This window comes from Lynx rufus, unplaced genomic scaffold (genome assembly GCF_022079265.1).
Source record: "Lynx rufus isolate CCGP_SWC_20201006 ecotype Redwood Valley unplaced genomic scaffold, mLynRuf1.p SCAF_21, whole genome shotgun sequence".
In the NCBI taxonomy this organism is placed as follows: Eukaryota; Metazoa; Chordata; class Mammalia; order Carnivora; family Felidae; genus Lynx; species Lynx rufus.
In genome coordinates this window covers 12666570-12686311 of record NW_025814836.1, presented here as the reverse complement: position 1 = coordinate 12686311, position 19742 = coordinate 12666570, and positions in this window count along the sequence as shown.

Below are 19742 nucleotides of genomic sequence, written 5' to 3'. Positions count from 1 at the left end.
AGATTTTCTGTGTTTTCCTCCTTCCCGCTGGAGAATGAAATATCTCCTGAAGGTAGGGGCAATGCCTCCAAATACTGAGCTCTCTTCAAGAGTCCTAAAAATACAATAGTAATGCTCTAGTGAAAGCCATTTCAATACGTGTGGCTTTTTAAGGTAGAGAATCAAGGCAATTATTTGTGCAAGTCAGATAACACATCACTCTTTTGTTTACTGAACTCAAAGTATTTATTTCTGTTTCTGTCTCAATCGCTTGATAATAGGCCCTTTTCCTTTATTTTGCTTCGGTAAAAGTTCTAGAAAAATGCCAAATCCGTATGTTGTCAGGAATCACGCCCATCCTGCTGAATTCCCAACGCTATGGATTGGCTCAAGATTTTGCTTTCCCACCAGGGTTTTCGATCATCAGAACATGTCAAAGCATAGGGAGAAGCGTTCTTAGTAAGAAGCCATTGAGCAACTTCAGGAACCAGTCAGTATGGGCAGTGGTATGTTCGTGGCGCCTAAAGGTGAGTGGCCAAGGTTGAGGCACCTTTTGGCATCAAGATGAGGGTTTAGGTCAATGTTGCTCTGCTCGTTAGCTGTGTGCCTTTGAGCATGTCACATCCGCACCTGTAAACTGAAAGCCTAGGCTAAATGATCACTTGATTAATCACACAGGTTCACTGCACGATTCTGATAATTTTGGCATAATTTTCTATAGTAAATCTTGGATCAGAGTAAATCAATTCTTCTTACATTTCCAAAATGATAACTCATTCTGGCGTCATGCTAACCAAATATTACATACCATTTATGTGATGTGCGCATGGATGTATGATAAAGCCTCAATTCTCAGAAACTAAATTGCCTTACCCTTTAATTTAGAGTGTCTCTTAAACATTTTATCTATGTTTTATGGAATGAACCAACTGATTAGAAACACATTTTTTTTCAAGGGAGGATCAGAAAAGAAAATACTAGGGGACACATTTTCTCTCTCATCTCTGCAAATAAAATGTTTTGTTACTGCAATAACTTAAAAGGGATGATGCATTATTAAAACCAAATTCAAGTGTGCCTACTACACAGCCCTATACTCACCCCAACTTGGGAATTTAGCCAATGACATAAGACCCATTTCTTAAATAATTGTCTGTCAAATACTAGTCTGCGGGACTTTGGGAAACATGAATTGAAAGGAACAAGCAAAGAGACAAACTCAAATACTTGTTAGAAATGCCAAACTACACAACGTTGAATCAATTTTTTTATGACAGGAGCTTTCAGATCCTTGTGAATTTTCGAGGAGGCAATAAGATTCATAATGCTTCCCAAACTAATCTGGCAATAAAATGTATGGATGTATTTATTTATTTCTATTTTTCAGACCAATACTAAAGGGAAATAGGTGCCTATACACAAATATGCATAAACGTGCATATAAATATATGACTCTATATCTGTTTCTCTCTATAGCATAGTCATTGATAATGATCAGTATTATTTAAAGATTATGACTAGAATAGAGACTGTTGAAATATCTTTTGTTGGGGCGCCTGGGTGGCTCAGTCGGTTAAGCGGCCGACTTCGGCTCAGGTCATGATCTCACGGTCCGCGAGTTCGAGCCCCGCGTCGGGCTCTGTGCTGACAGCTCAGAGCCTGGAGCCCGTTTCAGATTCTGTGTCTCCCTCTCTCTCTGCCCCTCCCCTGTTCATGCTCTCTCTCTCTCTCTCTGTCTCAAAAATAAATAAACATTAAAAAAAATTAAAAAAAAAAGAAATATCTTTTGTAAGTGTGAAGAAATGAATGACCCAATGATAGATGTAAAATCCGACAAGAGCGGCCGTGACACAAAATGGAGAAGTAATGTAGGGTTGCTTGAACGATTCATTGTATACAGCTACATCCTTTGACTGTCTACTGTATACAAATATATCTGACTGAGCCTAGGATAAGAAAATGAGGTGCAACTTTGGCCATTGGCTTTACCTTTAGCGAGCATATTCTAGTGACCTGAGTGGAGTGGTGGCTTCAAAGTCATGTCAACACAGACTTCTTTTCGTGTTTTGGCAAAGCTTCAGAAGATGGTGGGAGGAGGTACTATGAAACCGTTAGAAAAAGGGGGTATGGACAGCTATACTGTGGCCAGTTTAGGTGGTCTTGTCACCATCTTCTCGACTGTGCCAGTAAACATTTCTACTCTAAACATCTGTTTCGTGGCCAGGAGAAACCACTCTGATACACAGATGGCTGGTCCTACATGTCCGGTTCTATCTATAACCAGGGTGTTTCATTCAAACAAATTATGTCTATGGATACTTCAAGAATTTCTCCCTTTCATCCTACAATGGCCCAAAATGTCTGTAGAGGCACAACATTTTACTAACTCAGAGGTCTCCAGGGTCTTAGGAAGAGGTCAGTCTGCCCTGAGATGAAGCATCACTTCCGAAACTTAGTTTTTTTACTTCTGTAATCAATATCACAGCTCTTTGGAGATTGAGTGCCCAATACTCAGGTGACAGGCAATGATGTACAGCGGATGTATGGGTTTTGTGGCCAAGCATCCCTGAGTTCAAATTCTGGCCCTGCCACCCACCACGCATGTATTTGGTCAATTTCACCCCCTAAGATATATGATTGAACACTGGTACTCAAAATGTGGTCTAGGAATCAGTGGCATTGACATCAGCTGGGAGCTTGTTACAAACACAGGAGCTGAGACCCGACTCAAGATGTACTAAACAAGAATCAGCATTTTAACAAGATACCAAGTGATTTGTGCATACATCAGTGTGTGAGAAGCCCTTTTGGAGATGATAATAATGAAAATACTCAGGAAGTCATATGTTAAAGGATCTGGAAAAGCATAGCCTATAATACACAAGAAACACATTGTTTTAATGGTTTGGATTACTGAGATCAACTTGAAGATCTTTAGACTATTAGATCATGCTGTCTGTCCAATATCCTTTCATTTGCTCAGGAACAGGGCACCCTTATCACCACCTATGGGATTCTACTATCAGCATTATATCTCGGCACTCTTCTGCTCCTTCTTACCTTCTGATGTTGCATCCCTTTCTTTGGGATTCATCACATCCTCATAAGGTACAATATGGGTAACCATCCTGATTAATTTGCACTTTACAATATTTTCAAAATTTACACATATTTCTTCACTTTTTCTTTTCCGTTCTAGAATTCAATGTTAAGTTTTATAAAAATGACTTTCCATCCACCATGTTTAAAATCAATATCTGATAAACCAATAACTATAGTTTTGGATATATTTTCCTTCTGTAATCCTTTTAGCATCATTATGGGGCTATAGCATGCTAGGAAGACATTTTTGTTGGCCTTATGAACATTGTAGTGGGGGAAGGAACCATCTGATAAAGCAAATGTGACAGTATTGTATTTGTCTCAGGGCAGAAAGTCCTGCCACTAGTGAAGGAGACATTAGAACATAACAATTTGCTTTTCATTATGGGCCGCCATTGTGTGTATGTGTGTGTGTGTGTGTGTGTAACAGAATTACAGGTAGGGGTGTTTGAAAATCCTTTGTTGATATCCTAGTGTATGAGGAAAGAGAAAATCAGAAAAAAAAAAAAGCAAACAAGAAAAATCTGGCCAAAATCTTTTGAAGGAAGGGACAAAGAGACGTTGAATGGGAAGTAGAGTAAATAGTCAGGGGCAAACTCTTATCTAAAGTTATTTCTTGGCAGGGGGGAGGTGCCTGGGTGGCTCAGTTGGTTGAGCATCCAACTCTTGATTTCAGCTCTGCTTGTCGTCTCATGGTTCGTGAGTCTGAGCCCAGCGCTGGGCTCTGTGCTGACAGTGCGGAGCCTGCTTGAGATTCTCTCTCTCCCTCTCTGGCTACCCTTCCCTGCTCTCCCTCTCAAAATAAATTAAATAAACATTTTTCTAAAGTTGTTTCTTTGTTTTTGTCTTTTATAATCACTGAGGGACCAGTCTGGTTTGGTGAGAAGAACGGAGGTTCACGAATCCTGGACCCCCGTGCCACCCATCAGCTACATAACTTTGAGCAACTTAACGAAACTTCCCTGGCCCTCAGTCTCCCCGTATGAAGGAGAGGAAATTAACCCCCATTACCTTCTGCTGATCTGTGACTAGTAAATAAAGTTCTGTGTTCATCACACAGCGGCCATGCCATACAGACCACAATTCTTCAAGATCACTCACTGCTTCCGGAGTGGCGTATCTATATATCCCTCAAAGACTCAACTTTAGCTTGTCTCTGCCGCTTAAGATCATGGCCGCTGGGGCTCAGGTGCAGGAGCACAGAAGGCTCTAAGCGTTACTTACGCTGCCGTTTAGGAAGACCGCCGGCCAGCTCAGACTCCTCCCCACATGTCGGCCTCAGCACTCTCCCTCGGGTGGCTCTTCGTCCTCCTCTTTGCCCTCTCTGCTCCGTTGCAATCGTCCCGGATTTTCCCCTCTCTGCAACTGCTGTCCAGACCAGCTGCACCCACTACATCTTCAGCAGTGGACCGAGAAGGGTATTAATCATATTTTTGAGGAGGACACTGTGCTATTTATCTCCCTGACACCTCCAGCGATGGGCCGCCAGGCCTGCCCACAGTCCATTGACTGGTGAGATTACACATTACCTTGCTCCATTGCCTCGCCCTACCCTCCCCATTGACTGGCTGTTCAACAGAGAAGTTGTGTTTGTTCAATCAGACATAATTTATACATTTTTTTGTTGTTGCTCTTTCTGGAGACCGCATGTTAATTTTTAGTTGAAGGGCAGCGTTTTTGGTCTAATTTCAGGTTAAACAAAACTGAGAAAAAAAGAGGTGAAAAATTCATCCATCGCCCTCCCCTATCAGCTACCACGGGAATTATGGGGACATGGGAGCATTCACCATCAGCTGCGTTCGCTGAAAATACGATTGGGTTTCCAAGCTCCCATGTTTTGTTATAAATTGTGTACAGATGTGCAGTTATACGTAGCGTCTACCTCGGAGTTTAGATCTCAGCAGAGAAGTAGCCCACCCTTTGCACACCTCCGTGTACTTTTTTGCTTCCTTTGTGCCAAATGTCTCATTACAAGGCCCTGTGGTTTGTTTTCTTACGCATCCCATAACTGAATTTGCCACTTATCTGCTCACCTCTTAACTGTCTTATTTTATTTTAAAACACAAAGGAAGGGGGAGGGTAGCCGGGCTGCTTCATGGCTGCAATAATCCAAATGTGTAAATAGCATTAATAATTGAAGTAATTACTGATTAGCTAATCAGTAAGCTCAATAATAAACTGGCTGAAGGGGGGGACAAAAGGCTCTGCCACTTTACCCCAAAGCGACGCGGTTTTTTGTGTTCAAAAGCATTGTTCTCTTGAATGCATTCCCATTTCCATCACTAATAATTGGCTCAAAATCTGCCCAATTATGCTGACTAGGCAAGTTACAGAAAAGAAAGGAAACATTCCATCAAGAGTTCTCTGAATTGTTCTTGCATTTATTTCAGCAAGGAATTGCGATGTCCCTACTACGTGCCAAGTGCCGTGCAAGTGGCTGAATTTATTTCGGTTTTACACATATGCATGCGTGTGCACACACACACACACACACACATACACACACGGTTTCATTGAGTTATTTGCTTACCTACTGTAGAATGGCACAATGGTTTTTGATCTTTTTTTTTTAATTATTGTTTTAAGGGGAGAGAGGGAGAGCAGGAGAGAAAGAGAGGATCCCAAGCAGGCTCTATGCTCAACAAGGAGCCTGACGTGAGGCTCAAGCCCACAACCCTGGGATCATGACATGAGTTGAAGTCAAGAGTCAGATGCCCGACCAACTGAGCCACGCAGGTGCCCCACAATGGTTTCCAATCTGTTCTAAATATGGAAATGCAAAGCTTCCAAACTCACTTCTTATTGCATTGCATGGCTGGTATGTCATACATCGGAAAGTAGACAATTCCATAGGGCACCTGTGGCTCAGTCAGTATGAGCATCTGACTTTGGCTCAGGTCATGACATCATGGTTCGTGAGCTCGAACCCCACATCAGGCTCTGGGCTAACAGCTCAGAACCTGGAGCCTGCCTCGGATTCTGTGTCTCCCTCTCTCTCTGCTCCTCTCCCACTCACTCTCTCTCTCTCTGTCTCTCAAAAATAAATAAACATTTAAAAAAATGCATAGAGGCACTGAAAATAGTTGAGGAATAATGGACAAAGCACCAGACTGAGAGCCAGATCTGATCATGTCAGAATCCTGACTCTGCATAATAGATATGTGCTTTGGGTTCCCCAATCGCTGTGGACCTCAGTTCCCACTTCTAAAAACTAGGGATAATACTAACGAGTTACTGGATTGTAATGAGAGTAGATTAAAATAAATGTGTACAGAGTTGGGCATATAGAGAAGTCATTCATTCAACTCATGTCAATTTGGGGTTATTACAACCTTTACTCGTGAATGGAAACTGATCTATCTTCAAAAAAACATTTGATTATACATACACTATCAAGGATGCTTAGTTTACAAGAAAACCTTGGGAAATGTGCTTTATCACGTAGAAATGCTGAGCAAAGTTGACGTTGGTCTCTGATGTGCCCAACGTCTCTGCATTGAAGCATCTTGAGGGGTTCAGCGAGGTAGATTGCATCCTTGTCTGCGACAGTCCCCTCTGGGCATCATCCATGGCTCCCCTCATTGTTTTGTGAATTAACCCTTCTTGCTTTCAGGCTCCATACTGTGTCAAAATTGTTTTTCTTCTGATGGCCCCTCCAACCTCACATTTTATTTGCAATTCTATCTATATCATGGCATACCTACTCTCCTTCATGCACACATCCTTGGTATGTGATTTTGATGGATTTTCGAAGCTTCAGGTTTTTCTCATATGCAAACAAAATAGAAATGTCAGTTCTGCTTTTCATTGTTGTGAGGAGTGAATGAAGTAACATGTAAAAGCACCTGGCAGGTTGTAGGGCGCCCCAAGTACTATTTTCTCTTTCTCTTCTTCTTCCCTCCCTTTCTCCCTTCTTTCCTTTCTTCCTTTTTCTCTTGCCTTTGTTACTGTAGTGAAACGACATTGGGTACTGAAAAGACTGAGATTTAGAAGTGGACATTTTTGTCTTTAAATCTTGTGTTCACCAATTACTTTGGACAAATTTGACACTCCTCATCTCAGTTTTCCTATCTCTAGTATGGGTATACTTGCACCTTTTTCTGAAGTTATGTGAAAATTCAATCTGATGACGATAGGGACATGCATCATGTTCCCTGGAGGGAATTACTATGTTGTCTCTATTTTCTTTCTCTATTTCTCAGGAAGAAATGTGAAGAGAGCTTCCACTCCTATCGTGTTTCTTAGTTACCCATTGAAGTACTCAAACATCTTAAAAGTGGAAGTTCTGTTGAGCAAACTCACACAAGAGGGGTAGAGTATCATAAGAGCATCTTCTACATTGTTTCTTCACAGATCTTAGTGGATGGGGGGGGCATATAATAAAGAGTAGATGGGCCTTCACACAACATAGCTGGAAAGACAAGACCTGGCCTCTCAGGGTCCATTCACATCTCTGGATTTCTCCCACAGCGGCCCATTCTGTTTTCTCTCTTGCATATGTACAGCTTACCAGGCCTCAATCTGCATACGGACTGCTCAGCTGCCCCCAAGTCTGTCTACTTCCTCTTGCGTCTTGTAATTCAAACTTCCAAAGAAGAAAATCTGATTGACATCACCCCTCACCTTTCAGGAAGAGCTCTACGTGACCTGATGCTTTTGCCAGCTTATTAATGAGCTCACACTGGGGTTGGGTAGGCCCATCAGCGAACATCATTTTCAGCAGACACCAGTCAGAAAGGTTCTCTGTCCAGGGGTGCCTGGGTGGTTCAGTCCATTAAGCGTCTGTCGCTTGGTTTTAGCTCAAGTCATAAATCTCATGGCTCATGAGATCGAGTCCCATATTGGGCTCTGCACTGACAGAGCGGAGCCTGCTTGGGGTGCTCTCTCTCCCTCTCACTCTCTCTGCCTCTCCCTTGTGTGCGTGCAGTCTCCTCTCTCTCTCTCTCTCAAAATAAAAATATAAACTTAAAAAAAGAAGAAGAAGATTCTCTGTTCAAGGGAGAGTGTGACAATTTAAACCAGAAGTGAAAGCTGAGATTGACATCCAGCCACTCCAGCTACTTGGATATTTTTCACAAATGAAATAAATTGACCTCTGTCCTGTTTTAGTGTGTTTGAAAACTCTCATATAGGTGGATCAAGGTAACTAGAAAAAGTTGAGAGAGAAAAGAAAAGAGTGAGAAATTAAAATATATATATATTAAAATATATATAAATATATATAATATAAATATATATATAAATTAAAAAATATATATACATATATGTGTGTGTGTGTATATATATATATATATATATATATATATATTCATATATAAACCCAAAGAAAATCTTTTGATTTTCTCCTAATCAAAATTGTCTCCTAATTTTCTCTAGAACACCAGCAGGTTCTCTGCCAATTAACTTTAGCTTAGAAGAAATTTTCCAGACTCTGTTATAGGTAATTTCTCTGCTAGCAGAGATAACATCTAAATAACCCACTGAGTCTTTTCCACCCTAATTGTAATAAGGTTTTGAACTCAACAAAGGAGTTTGACAGAGGTGAGAAGATACCCCCTGTGAGCATGCTCGGGGGTGACCATGTGGCCCAGGCAATCTCCGGGAGGTTGGCATGTCAGTGCCACCCTCGTTAGGGCCCGTTAGCTACTGAACCCAGTCCTGGACCACAGATTCTCCACGGAGAGGCAGGGACCTCAGAAGGACACAGTAAAGGTGGAGAGAAGATCCCAGAAGGCAGTAGGGATATTTGAAGAAAAGAGTGAGAATCAAAGTCTCCGGTGAATTCAACAGCTGAAAAATATTTATTCTCTGGTCCACTGCAAAGTAGGTTTCAAAGCAGAATCTCCCCCATTCAGCAGGTAATTTCAAAATGACGAGTTCTTTAGATGCTATGAATTACCAGCAATATTCAAAAAACACCCATGTTTAAGGAAGACCTTTCTGCCTCTTGGCATTCTTGGTAGATTTCTCTTTTCTCAGGACTTAATGATGGAAAGCTGCTAACAGATGGGTACAAATAGCCCTTTAAAGTTAAGGGTTTTTGGTTTTCAGCAGGGAATAAAAAAGGGGAAATACACACATTGTCATTGATGATGAGAATTTTGCCTGACTAAATTCAAAACTACTAACATTGGACTCCCTCAGAGTGTGTAAAAGCTGTGTAGTTCCCTTTAATAGTCCCTCATTAATGTTTGTCCATAATGTCTCTTAAATAAAGGGAATTTCTTTTCATCTGTTTGCAAATTTGGAGATCAGAGATTGCCTGGCTCAGGTGAGGGTAGAGTCAATTGCGGATAAATGGCCTTAAAATGTTTCTGTCATATGATTTCATAAGATGCTTTCTCTCGGAAGGCTTTCAGTTCCAGAATTATGCGCTGTGATCGTAGGCCAGATGCTTGGGTATTCCATTTCTAGAGTAGGCCAGATAGGAAAAGAGCGGTGCATTGATAACTTTCCCTGGTTTGTCTGACAGCGTCTGTATCTATGATTAAAATCTCACTACAGACCCAATGCTTCGACTTGTCCAGGGCCTTGAATTCAGTGTTTGCAAACAGGCAATAGAGAGATAGAAAGATTGGAGCCGAGTCTGTTACTTAGCCCACTTGATTTGGAACATTTTGTGTAAGGCATCAGAATAAACCCACTTTCCCAAGGAAAACTGTGTCTTCCTCATGTTGCATGGCGACACCGAGGGACTGACGTCAAAAGCAGCACTTGAGATTTCATTGGAGAAAAACAGACTTCAGACTCCTGAACAGGACTGGCTACGTCTTTGTGGAGTCTGGCGCAGAATGAAAGGGCAGAGCCCCTTTGTTCCAAGGATATGAATAATTTCAAGATGGTAACAATGGAACCTTAGGCTAAGCATGGGATTTTTATGAACCTTAGACCAAGCATGGGATTTTTATGAACCTGGGGCACCTCCACCCTTCCTCGGACGAATCTGTGATGTGATTAAACGTAGCAATTGTTCTTGAGTGTTTTCTGAAGGCCCATCTATGATTATTTTATGTGACTGATTTCTTTTTAAATTTTTTTAACGTTTATTTTTGAGAGAGAGAGAGAGAGAGAGAGAGAGAGACAGAGTGGAAGTGGGGAGGGGCAGAGAGAGATTGACACAGAATCCAAAGCAAGCTCTAGGCTCCAAGGTGTCAGCATAGAACCCGACACCAGGCTCGAACTCCTGAATCGCGAGATCGTGACCTGAGCTGAAGTCAGACGCTTCACTGACTGAACTACCCAGGGGTCCCTATGAGACTGATTAATAAAAACAGCTAGCAGAGTGAAAATTTCAGAATCCACTAAGTAAGCGGACCTCACCTTGCTGTTTGTGTATCCCAAGACATGCGGGAAATGCCTTCTTACTGGTATGGTGGAGAATGCGAGGGAACATTAGAACTCTTTCCTTTAGGAATAAGATGATCCCTATTCTCCACTGTGGGTACAATGTCCCACGGGGACACCGTGCAGTGTTATAGTGTTACATCGCTTATGCCAAGAGTCCTAGCAGAGGCACTCGTTAGTAACCTTGTACTTCTGAACTGAGGTATTCAGTCCAAAGAAAGCAGGAAGAACCTTACATGCGTGGAGTTAAATTAAGGCTGGGTCATCCCAGAGGCGGACACATCCCAGATGCAGCTGGAAATGGTTTTCTCATCTAAGGGCAATACGAATATTCGTTGCATCGGTTTTTGAACAGTTCCCAAAAGCTAATGCATGGAAAGAGGTTAGCACAGAGCTGCCATAGAATAAGGCCTCAGTAGGGGCACCTGGGTGGCTCAATCTGTTGAGCGTCCCACTTTGGCTCAGGTCATGATCTCGTGGTCCGTGAGTTCCAGCCCCGCGTGGGGCTCTGTGCTGACAGCTCAGAGCCTGGAGCCTGCTTCAGATTCTGTGTGTCCCTCTCTCTCTGCTCCTCCCCCACTCATGCTCTCTCTCTCTCTCTCTCTCTCTGTCAAAAATAAACTTCAAAAAAAATCTTTAAAAAAAAATAAGGCTTCCGTGAATGCCAGTCCTTCTTCTTCCAAAACAGGAATCCTGAATATCTATTTTCACTTACGTTTCCATAAAAAATGTGGAGAATGTCAAAACTGCCTTAGGAAATGTGATTTTTGTTTGGACCATTCTGTTGCATCTGAGAAGTCTTTGAACAAAAAAAAGGATATTGGCCTGATTGGAGGTTTGGCCATTCAAGGGTCCCTGGAGGTTGAGATAATTTCATGGCCATGACTTTGGGGCAGAAAGGGGCATTTTTTTCTTTAAATAAACATTTAAGGGGTACCTGAGTGGTTCAGTTGGTTAAACGTCTGACTTCGGCTCAGGTCACAATCTCACGGTTCGTGAGTTCGAGCCCTCGTTGGGCTCTGGGCTGACAGCTCGGAGCCTGGAGCCTGCTTCGGATTCTGTGTCTCCCTCTCTGTCTGCCCCTCCACTGCTCACACCCTGTCTTTCTCTGTCTCAAAAGTAAATAAACATTAAAAAAAATTTAAATATAATACACGTTTAAATTGTAAAAGTTGCTGATCTACAGAAAAAAAATTGCAAAGGTAGTATAGGGAGTTCCCATATACTCCACATCCAGTTTTCTCTGTTACTAAAAACTCTTAAATTAGTCTAGCCACAGTGTAAAACTTAATGAACCTAAGATGACACGTTGTTAGGAACTACATAAATAAATTAAAATGAAAAGACTATAGTTTATTCAGGTTTCTTTAGTTTTTATCTCTTGTTCTTGTTGTTTTGTTTGCGTTTTCTTTTTTAGTGTTGTGTTTAGGATTTCACATTGCATTTAGGGGTCATGTCTCCCGAAGTCCCTCTTGGCTGTGAGAAAGTCCTCAGATCTCCCACATTTCTGAAGACTTTTACAATTAAAATTTTTTTTAAATATTTGTTTATTTATTTTGAGAGAGAGGGAGAGAGAGAGAGCATGTGCACAAGCATGGGAGGGGCAGAGACAGGGAAAGAGAAAGAGAATCCCAAGCAGGCTCCACACTGTCAGTAAATGGCCCAACACTGGCCTCCATCTCACCAACCCATGAGATCATGACCTGAGCCGAAATCAAGAGTCAAATGCTTAACCCACTGGTCCACCCAGGTGCCCCCATTTTGAAAAATACTGGTGAGCTAATTTGCATAAAGTTCCTTTGTTGGGATTTGCCTGACGATTGTCTCATGATTGAACTAGAGCTGAGGGCTTTTGCGAAGAGGAACACAGACGTAATGTGCCTTTCTCATTCTACCTTATGAAGAGTAACATGATGTCAACAGGACTCATCACGGATGATATTAACCTTGGTCACCTGGCTAAAGTAGTATTTGTCAGCTTTTCTACTGTCAAGTTAGCCTTTTTTCTTTCTTTCCTTCTTTCTTCATCCCTCCCCCCATCCCTCTCTCCTTCTCTCTCCCTCTTTTCCTTTCTTCTTTCTTTCTTTCTTTCTTTCTTTCTTTCTTTCCCTTTCTTTCTTTCTTTCTCTTTTCTTCCTTCCTTCCTTTCTTTTCCTTTCTATTTCTTTCTTTTTCTTTCTTTCTTCTTTCTTTCTTTCTTACAATGGGAAAGGGAGAATTTTAAGAGTTAAGAGTTCAAGATTCCTGACGAGCATAATACAATAGTATCCCTGAGTGTAGGGTCCTTGCCAGTCTGTAGGCAGGTAAGTCTGGTTCATCTCTTGTGGAATCTAGCCTCTAGAAGGCACCAGACAAGTGTTTGACGGGTCCATGATGGGGGAAGTGGTCCAGGAATGTCACTCTGTGGCGAACTCTATTAGTTTTAAAATTCATGTAGCATAGTTATCAGACTATGTCCACAGATGTGAAATAAGTCACCCAAGCAACAGACTAACAAGAGGTCAGTCTTCAAACCCAAGCAATCTGGGTCCAGAGTCCAAGTTCTTAAAGACCGTAGCATTTCTACTGTTCTTGTTGAAGGTAGGGACACCCTGCTTGAATTGATCTATTTAGGAAAGACTTAAATCACATTAAGAGAAACCCTTTCATCAGAGGATATTTTTACTGAAAAAAAATGAGAAAACAATTAAAAACTGGCTTTTTGTAAGTGCTAATACTCTCTCAATTGCTAAATAATCATGTAGCTATATGTTATTTCAAAGGATTTAGCCAGGGGTTCCTTCAGTGAAGCTTCAGCTGCTATCTACTTTTAAAAGATCCATTAGAGGGGGTGCCTGGGTGGCTCAGTCAGTTAAGCATAAGATTTTGGCTCAGGTCATGATCTCATGGTTTGTGGGTTCGAGCCCTGCATCGGGTTCTGTGCTGACAGCTCAGAGCCTGGAGCTTGGAGTCTGCTTCGGTTCTGTGTCTCCCTCTCTCTCTTCCCCTCCCCCGGTTGTGCTCCTACTCTGTCTCTGTCTCTGTCTCTGTCTCTCAGAAAAAAATAAAACATTAAAAAATCAATCAATCAATCATTAGAGTACCCATTTGAGTATAAATCTGACTGGAATTTGACAAAAATGGGATCAAGTGAGCCAAAAAACAAAACAGAGAGAAAGAGAGAGAGAGAGAGAGAAAAGATCACCCATAATAACATTATTTTAGAAATAGGATATCAAGTCCCACACATATTTGGTTACACTTGGCCCCAAATTTATAACCGTAAATAATAGTTTTTCAAGATAACACAAATTCAATCATCGGATAGCAGAAGTTTTTCCTAGGTTGTCTTTTTGTGTGTGTTTTTTTTTAATTCTGCAAATAATCAGGGCATGAAGCACATCTTAAGTAGATGCCACATACCCCACCCCCCAACCACACACACACACGCATTAAAGATATCTTACGTATGATAGCAACATTCATGCAGTGATAAGCCCTGAATTTCTCTAGCTCCAGGTAATACCGATACGTCTCTCCATGGTGTTGGCAGGTTCTGTATATATTAGCACATTTTGACATTTTCCTTCTTCAGCTTTACAAATCAATCAAGTTGTATTAAATCCTAATCAGAAATTACTATTCTTTTTTCAAGCTCATAAAGCTCAAACGTAAGCAATGGCACTTACCTAGCATATTTTAAGAACAGATTTTGCTTTCAAACATGAACTTGGGGTTATTCTTTAGGGACAAAATGATTTTCAAGAGCAAATTTGGCAAACTAAAAATGTCTGAGTCTTAATGTTTATACACACGTGTAGTATGAAATTTCGTACAAACTTTTATCATCCTTTTTTCTCATTTATTTATGGATTTTTTACATAAATTGTATATATCTTAGGTATACAAGTCGATGATTTAATATACAAATAGTGAGATGATTATTATAACCAAGCTTATTGACATATTAACTCCTCACAGAATTACCACTTTTGGTGTGCAATGAATGCACCTGAAATCTCCTCTCTTAGTATATTTCCAGTGTTCAATACAGTATTATTAAATATTAGTCATCATGCCTGTACATTATATATCAAGATGCATTTTATCTTATGTAATTATAACTCTGTGCCTTGGACCAACATCTCACCGTTTCTACACTCCCCACTACCCAGCCTCTCTCTGGTAACTACCATTCTATTCTCTGCCTCTATGAGGCTTTTGTTTTTTAATTCCACATATAAGTGATATCATACAATATTTGTCTTTCTCCATTTTTTTTTTCACTTAGTATAATGTCCTCAAGTTTCAACCATTTTCTTTTCACAGGCAGGATCTCCTTTTTTCTCATGGCTGAAAAATATTCAGTTCCACTCACATACACATATATATTTAATATAATGAAATTATAATGTGATATGTATATATCACATTATATATATATATATAATAAATATATTACATATATATATATATATATTACATATATACATATATATATATAATATATATTACATATATATATGTATATATATATATATATTACATATATACATATATATATATATAATAAATATATTACATATATATTTAATATAATGAAATTATAATGTGATATATACATATCACATTATAATTTCATTATATTAAATATATATGTAAATATATTTAATATAATGAAATTATAATGTGATATATACATATCACATTATAATTTCATTATATTAAATATATATGTAAATATATATATGTATATATATGTGTATATATATATGTATATATATGTGTATATATATATGTATATATATGTGTGTGTGTGTATATATATATATATATATATAAAGAGAAAGGGAGATCCTCTTTATCCATTCTTCTTCCTTATCCATTCATCTGTCAATAGACATTTGGATTGTTTCCATATCTTGACTCTGGTGAATAATGCTGCAATAAATGTGAGACTGCAGGTATCTCTTTGAGATAATGGTTTCATTTCCTTTGGATATATACCTAGAATTGGGATTGCCAGATCGTATGTTAGTTTTATTTTTAATTTTTTGAGGAAACTCCATACTGTACTCCACAATCACTGCACCAATTTACATTGCCACCAACAGTGTACAAGGGTTCCCTTGTCCCCACATCCTTGCCAATGCTTGTTTTCTTTTGTCTTTTTGATTATAGTCATTCTAAAAGGCAGAAGGTGATATCTCATTATGATCTCGATTTGTATTTCCTTGATGACGAATGACGTGGGCCATTTGTATGTTTTCTTTTGAGAAATATCTATGCAGGTGCCTTGCCCATTTTTTTTAGTAGGGTTATTTGTTTTCTTGCTATCGAATTGTTTGAGTGTCTTGTATATTTGGGATATTAACCTCTATCATATGCAGGATTTGCAAATATTTTCTCCCATTCCATAGGTTATCTCTTCGCTTTCTTGATTGTTTCTTTTGCTGTACAGAGTTATTTTTGTTTCAGGCAATCCCATTTTTCTAGTTTTGGTTCTGTTGATTGTGCTTTGGGATTATATTCAAAATTAATTCTCCAGAGCAATATCAAAAGTTTTCCCTCTGTGTTTTTTTCTTATAGTTTTATGGTTTCAGATCTTATATTTAAATCTTTAATTCATTTTGACTTGATTTTGTGTGTATGGAGTGGGATAAGGGCCTTATTTGATTAAAACAAAGACTAGAAAACCAAAACTTCAATGAAATTAAGAGTTGGTTTCTTGAAAAGACAAACAAATTTGACAAAACTTTAGCTAGATGAACTATGAAAAAGAGCAAAATTCAAAAAAATAAAATTATAAATGAAAGAGAAGACATTATAACTGATGCCACAGAAATAGAGATCATAACAGACTCCTGCGATCAACTGTAAACTAACAAGTTGTATAATGTAGAAGAGAAGGATAAATTCCTAGAAATATATAATATAATATACGAAGACTGATTCATGAAGAAATAGAAAATCTGAACAAATCAATAACGAATAAGGAGATTGACTCACTAATCAAAGTACAGGTCTGATTCTTCACTGGTGCATTCTACCAAACATTTAAGAACAGATTAATAGCAGTCTCTCTTAAACTCTTCCAAAATTTTGCAGAGAAGGAAACATTTCCAAACTCATTTTATGAGGCCAACATTACCCTTATTCCAAAGCTAGATAAGGATACAATAAGAAAAGATAATTAAGGATGATACTCAAGGACAATATTCTTGATGAACACAAATGCAAAAAATCCTCAACAAAATCCTAGCAAATGGAATTCACCAGCACATCAAAATGATCATACACCATGATCAAGTGGGATTTATCCCTAAATTCAAGGATAATTCAACATACACAAATCAATAAATGTGATATACCACATTAACAGAACAGATAACAAAAAAAACGTGTGGTCATTTCAATAGATGTAGAAAAAGCATTTGACAAAAATCAACATCCAGTCTTGATAAAAACTCTTAACTAATTAGGAATAAAATGAATGTAACTCAACCTAATAAAGACCCTATAGGACAAGCCCACAATGAGCACCATTCTCAATGGTGAAAAGATCAGGAACAACACAGGGAAGCCCACTCTCACCACTCTAATTCAAGGTGGTACTGGAAGTCCTGGCCAGATAATTAGACAAGAAAAAGAAATGAAAAGCATCCAAATCATAAAGGAAGAAGTAAAATTGTCTCTGTTCGCAGCGTTCTTTATATAGAACACTTTAAAGATTCTGCCAAAAAACTGTTAGATCTTAAAAGCTAACTCAGTAAAGTTTCAGGATACAAAATCAACAGACAAGTATCAATTGAATTTTATATACACTAACAGCAAGACATCCAAAAAAAAAGAAAGAAAGTAATCCCATTTACAATAGCATCAAAAAGAAAAAAAATACTTATTAAAAAATATTTAACAGAAGAGGTGAAATATCTGTACACTCTAAGCTATAAAACATTGATGAAAGACATTGAAGAAGACACAAACAGAAAGATATCCCATGTTCATGAACTAGGAGAATTAATAGTTTTAAATGTCCATACTATCCAAAATAATTTAAAGGATCAATGCAATCTTTATTAAAATTACATTGGCATGTTTCACAGAAATAGAAGAGATAACCCTAAAATTCATATGAAACCACAAAAGACTGTGAATAGCCAAAGTACTCTTGAGTAAAAAGAACAAAGTTTGAAGCATCATACGACCCAATTTCAAAATTTACTACCAAGATATAATAAACAAAACAGCATAGTACTGACTTAAAAATAGGAGTATAAAACAATGGAACAGAATAAATAGTCCAGACTATTTCCTTATAAATAAACTATTTCATAATGTCTGATTTAGTGAAGACCAGTACTTTAAAAAAATATTCCAAGACAATAACATTATTTCAATATGATTTAAAATAGCACCCTTGACATTGGACAAAGGGCTCAGCCAAATCCTATCTCTGCCACTAGCCATGTATTCCCTGCTTGACTTTCCTCATCTGTAGAATGTTTTAAGGATTTGATAAGAGTACTTAAGCAAATAGTAAAATAACTACGAGGGTGTAAATACTCAACTACTAGAAGTAAGTATATTATAAATTATGATTTCAAAAGCGAGTCCATCAGATAATCAGATGTTTACTGGAGTGCATTCTGTGCAATGCCCTTGACACAATGCACAAAGTATTACTGACTCTGATCATTTGGGGAAATGCTGGAGTAGTTAACTAGAAACTTCTAATACCCTACTGTCTGTACTATAGAAAGTCATTTAACACTGTTTAACCCAAATGTCTCAAATGTATTTCACCAAGGCATTCTTTCTAAAGTGCCACCCCCCCAGTCATCCAAATGATTCATGTGTTCTTTGCACCATGCTTTGAAAAACTCCTGAGATGGTCTAATTTTAACAATCTATTGATATTTAAGAAGTAAGAGAAAACCTATGATTTGAATATAGGAAATTTAATAAAAATTTATGGTTTTTTTGCAAATTATAACTTTTTTTTAAATGTTTATTTTTTTTTAATTTATTTATTTTTGAGAGAGAGAGAGAAAAAGCATGAACGGGGGAGGGTCAGAGAGAGAGGGAGACACAGAATCGGAAGCAGGCTCCAGGCTCTGAGCCATCAGCCCAGAGCCCGACGCGGGGCTCGAACTCACAGACCCCGAGATCGTGACCTGAGCTGAAGTCGGTCGCTCAACTGACTGAGCCACCCAGGCGCCCCATAACTTTTTAAATGTTTATTTATTTTGGAGAAAAAGTAAGTGGGAGGGGGGCAGAGAGAGAGGGAGACAGAGAATCCCAAGCAGACTCCGCCCTGTCAGGTCAGAGCCCGACGTGGGCCTTGACCTCACAAACTGTGAGGTCATGACCTGAGCAGAAATCGAAAGTCAGAGGCTTTACCGACGGAGCCACGGCAGGCACCCCTTCAAATTCTAATTTTAAACCAAAAGTATTTTTGTTAAGGAGAGGCTAGACCTCTTGGAAATCGGAGTAATTGAATTTGTATTGGCTAAGGAACATCCAGACTGAATCACCCACGACACACTCACATATGTCACACGTGAAACAAAATGGAACAAGGCGGGGAGTAAGGAAAGATCTCTAGGTTCCGAAAGGCTGGGAGGCCCCCGTCTGTGGGGCAGGAGCCACACCTCTTGCCACATCCTTGCCCGTACAGTGCAAAGGGGTCAATTGGCACAGGCTTCAAAATGTTAGACGGTTAACATTTTGGCTAACATGGTCCAGTTAACACAGGACTTGATTAACAAACATACATTAAAAAATCTACAGGGGATTAACGGTAACATTTTTGTTTACAATTCTCTTGTACAGGTTTTGAGGAGAAAGGATAGGGCAAAGTCCATCCAAATGTATAGTTGACTGGTGCATACAAATACCACTCTCTTATCCAGTCCCTCTGATTATGTAGTTTGGCATATTTACATAGAGCGTGTATACAGTCGCACATTTCCTATATACCAGTGAATGTATGCACACATATATAGAATGTGTACACATATACATGTAATACAGTATGTTACTGCGTTCTCAAATCCCACCATCATTCAATGCCTTGCCAAATAGCATTACAGGCAAAGCGCCAGATCTTTTCACTTCCCCACTGAAGCCACTTGGAACGTATCTGAACGTGGCAAAATACGTTTGCCAAGTTATGTGCATAAAAACATCCTTTGATCTTTCAGCGTCATAAATATGTAATAAACTACATGATTGCCCTACTGATCTGTCCAACATCAATCTTACCTTCTCTTTTTATGGGTTCATCAAAATAAGATACGATCAAGGTACAAAAGAGTTAAAGAAGCTATTTATTT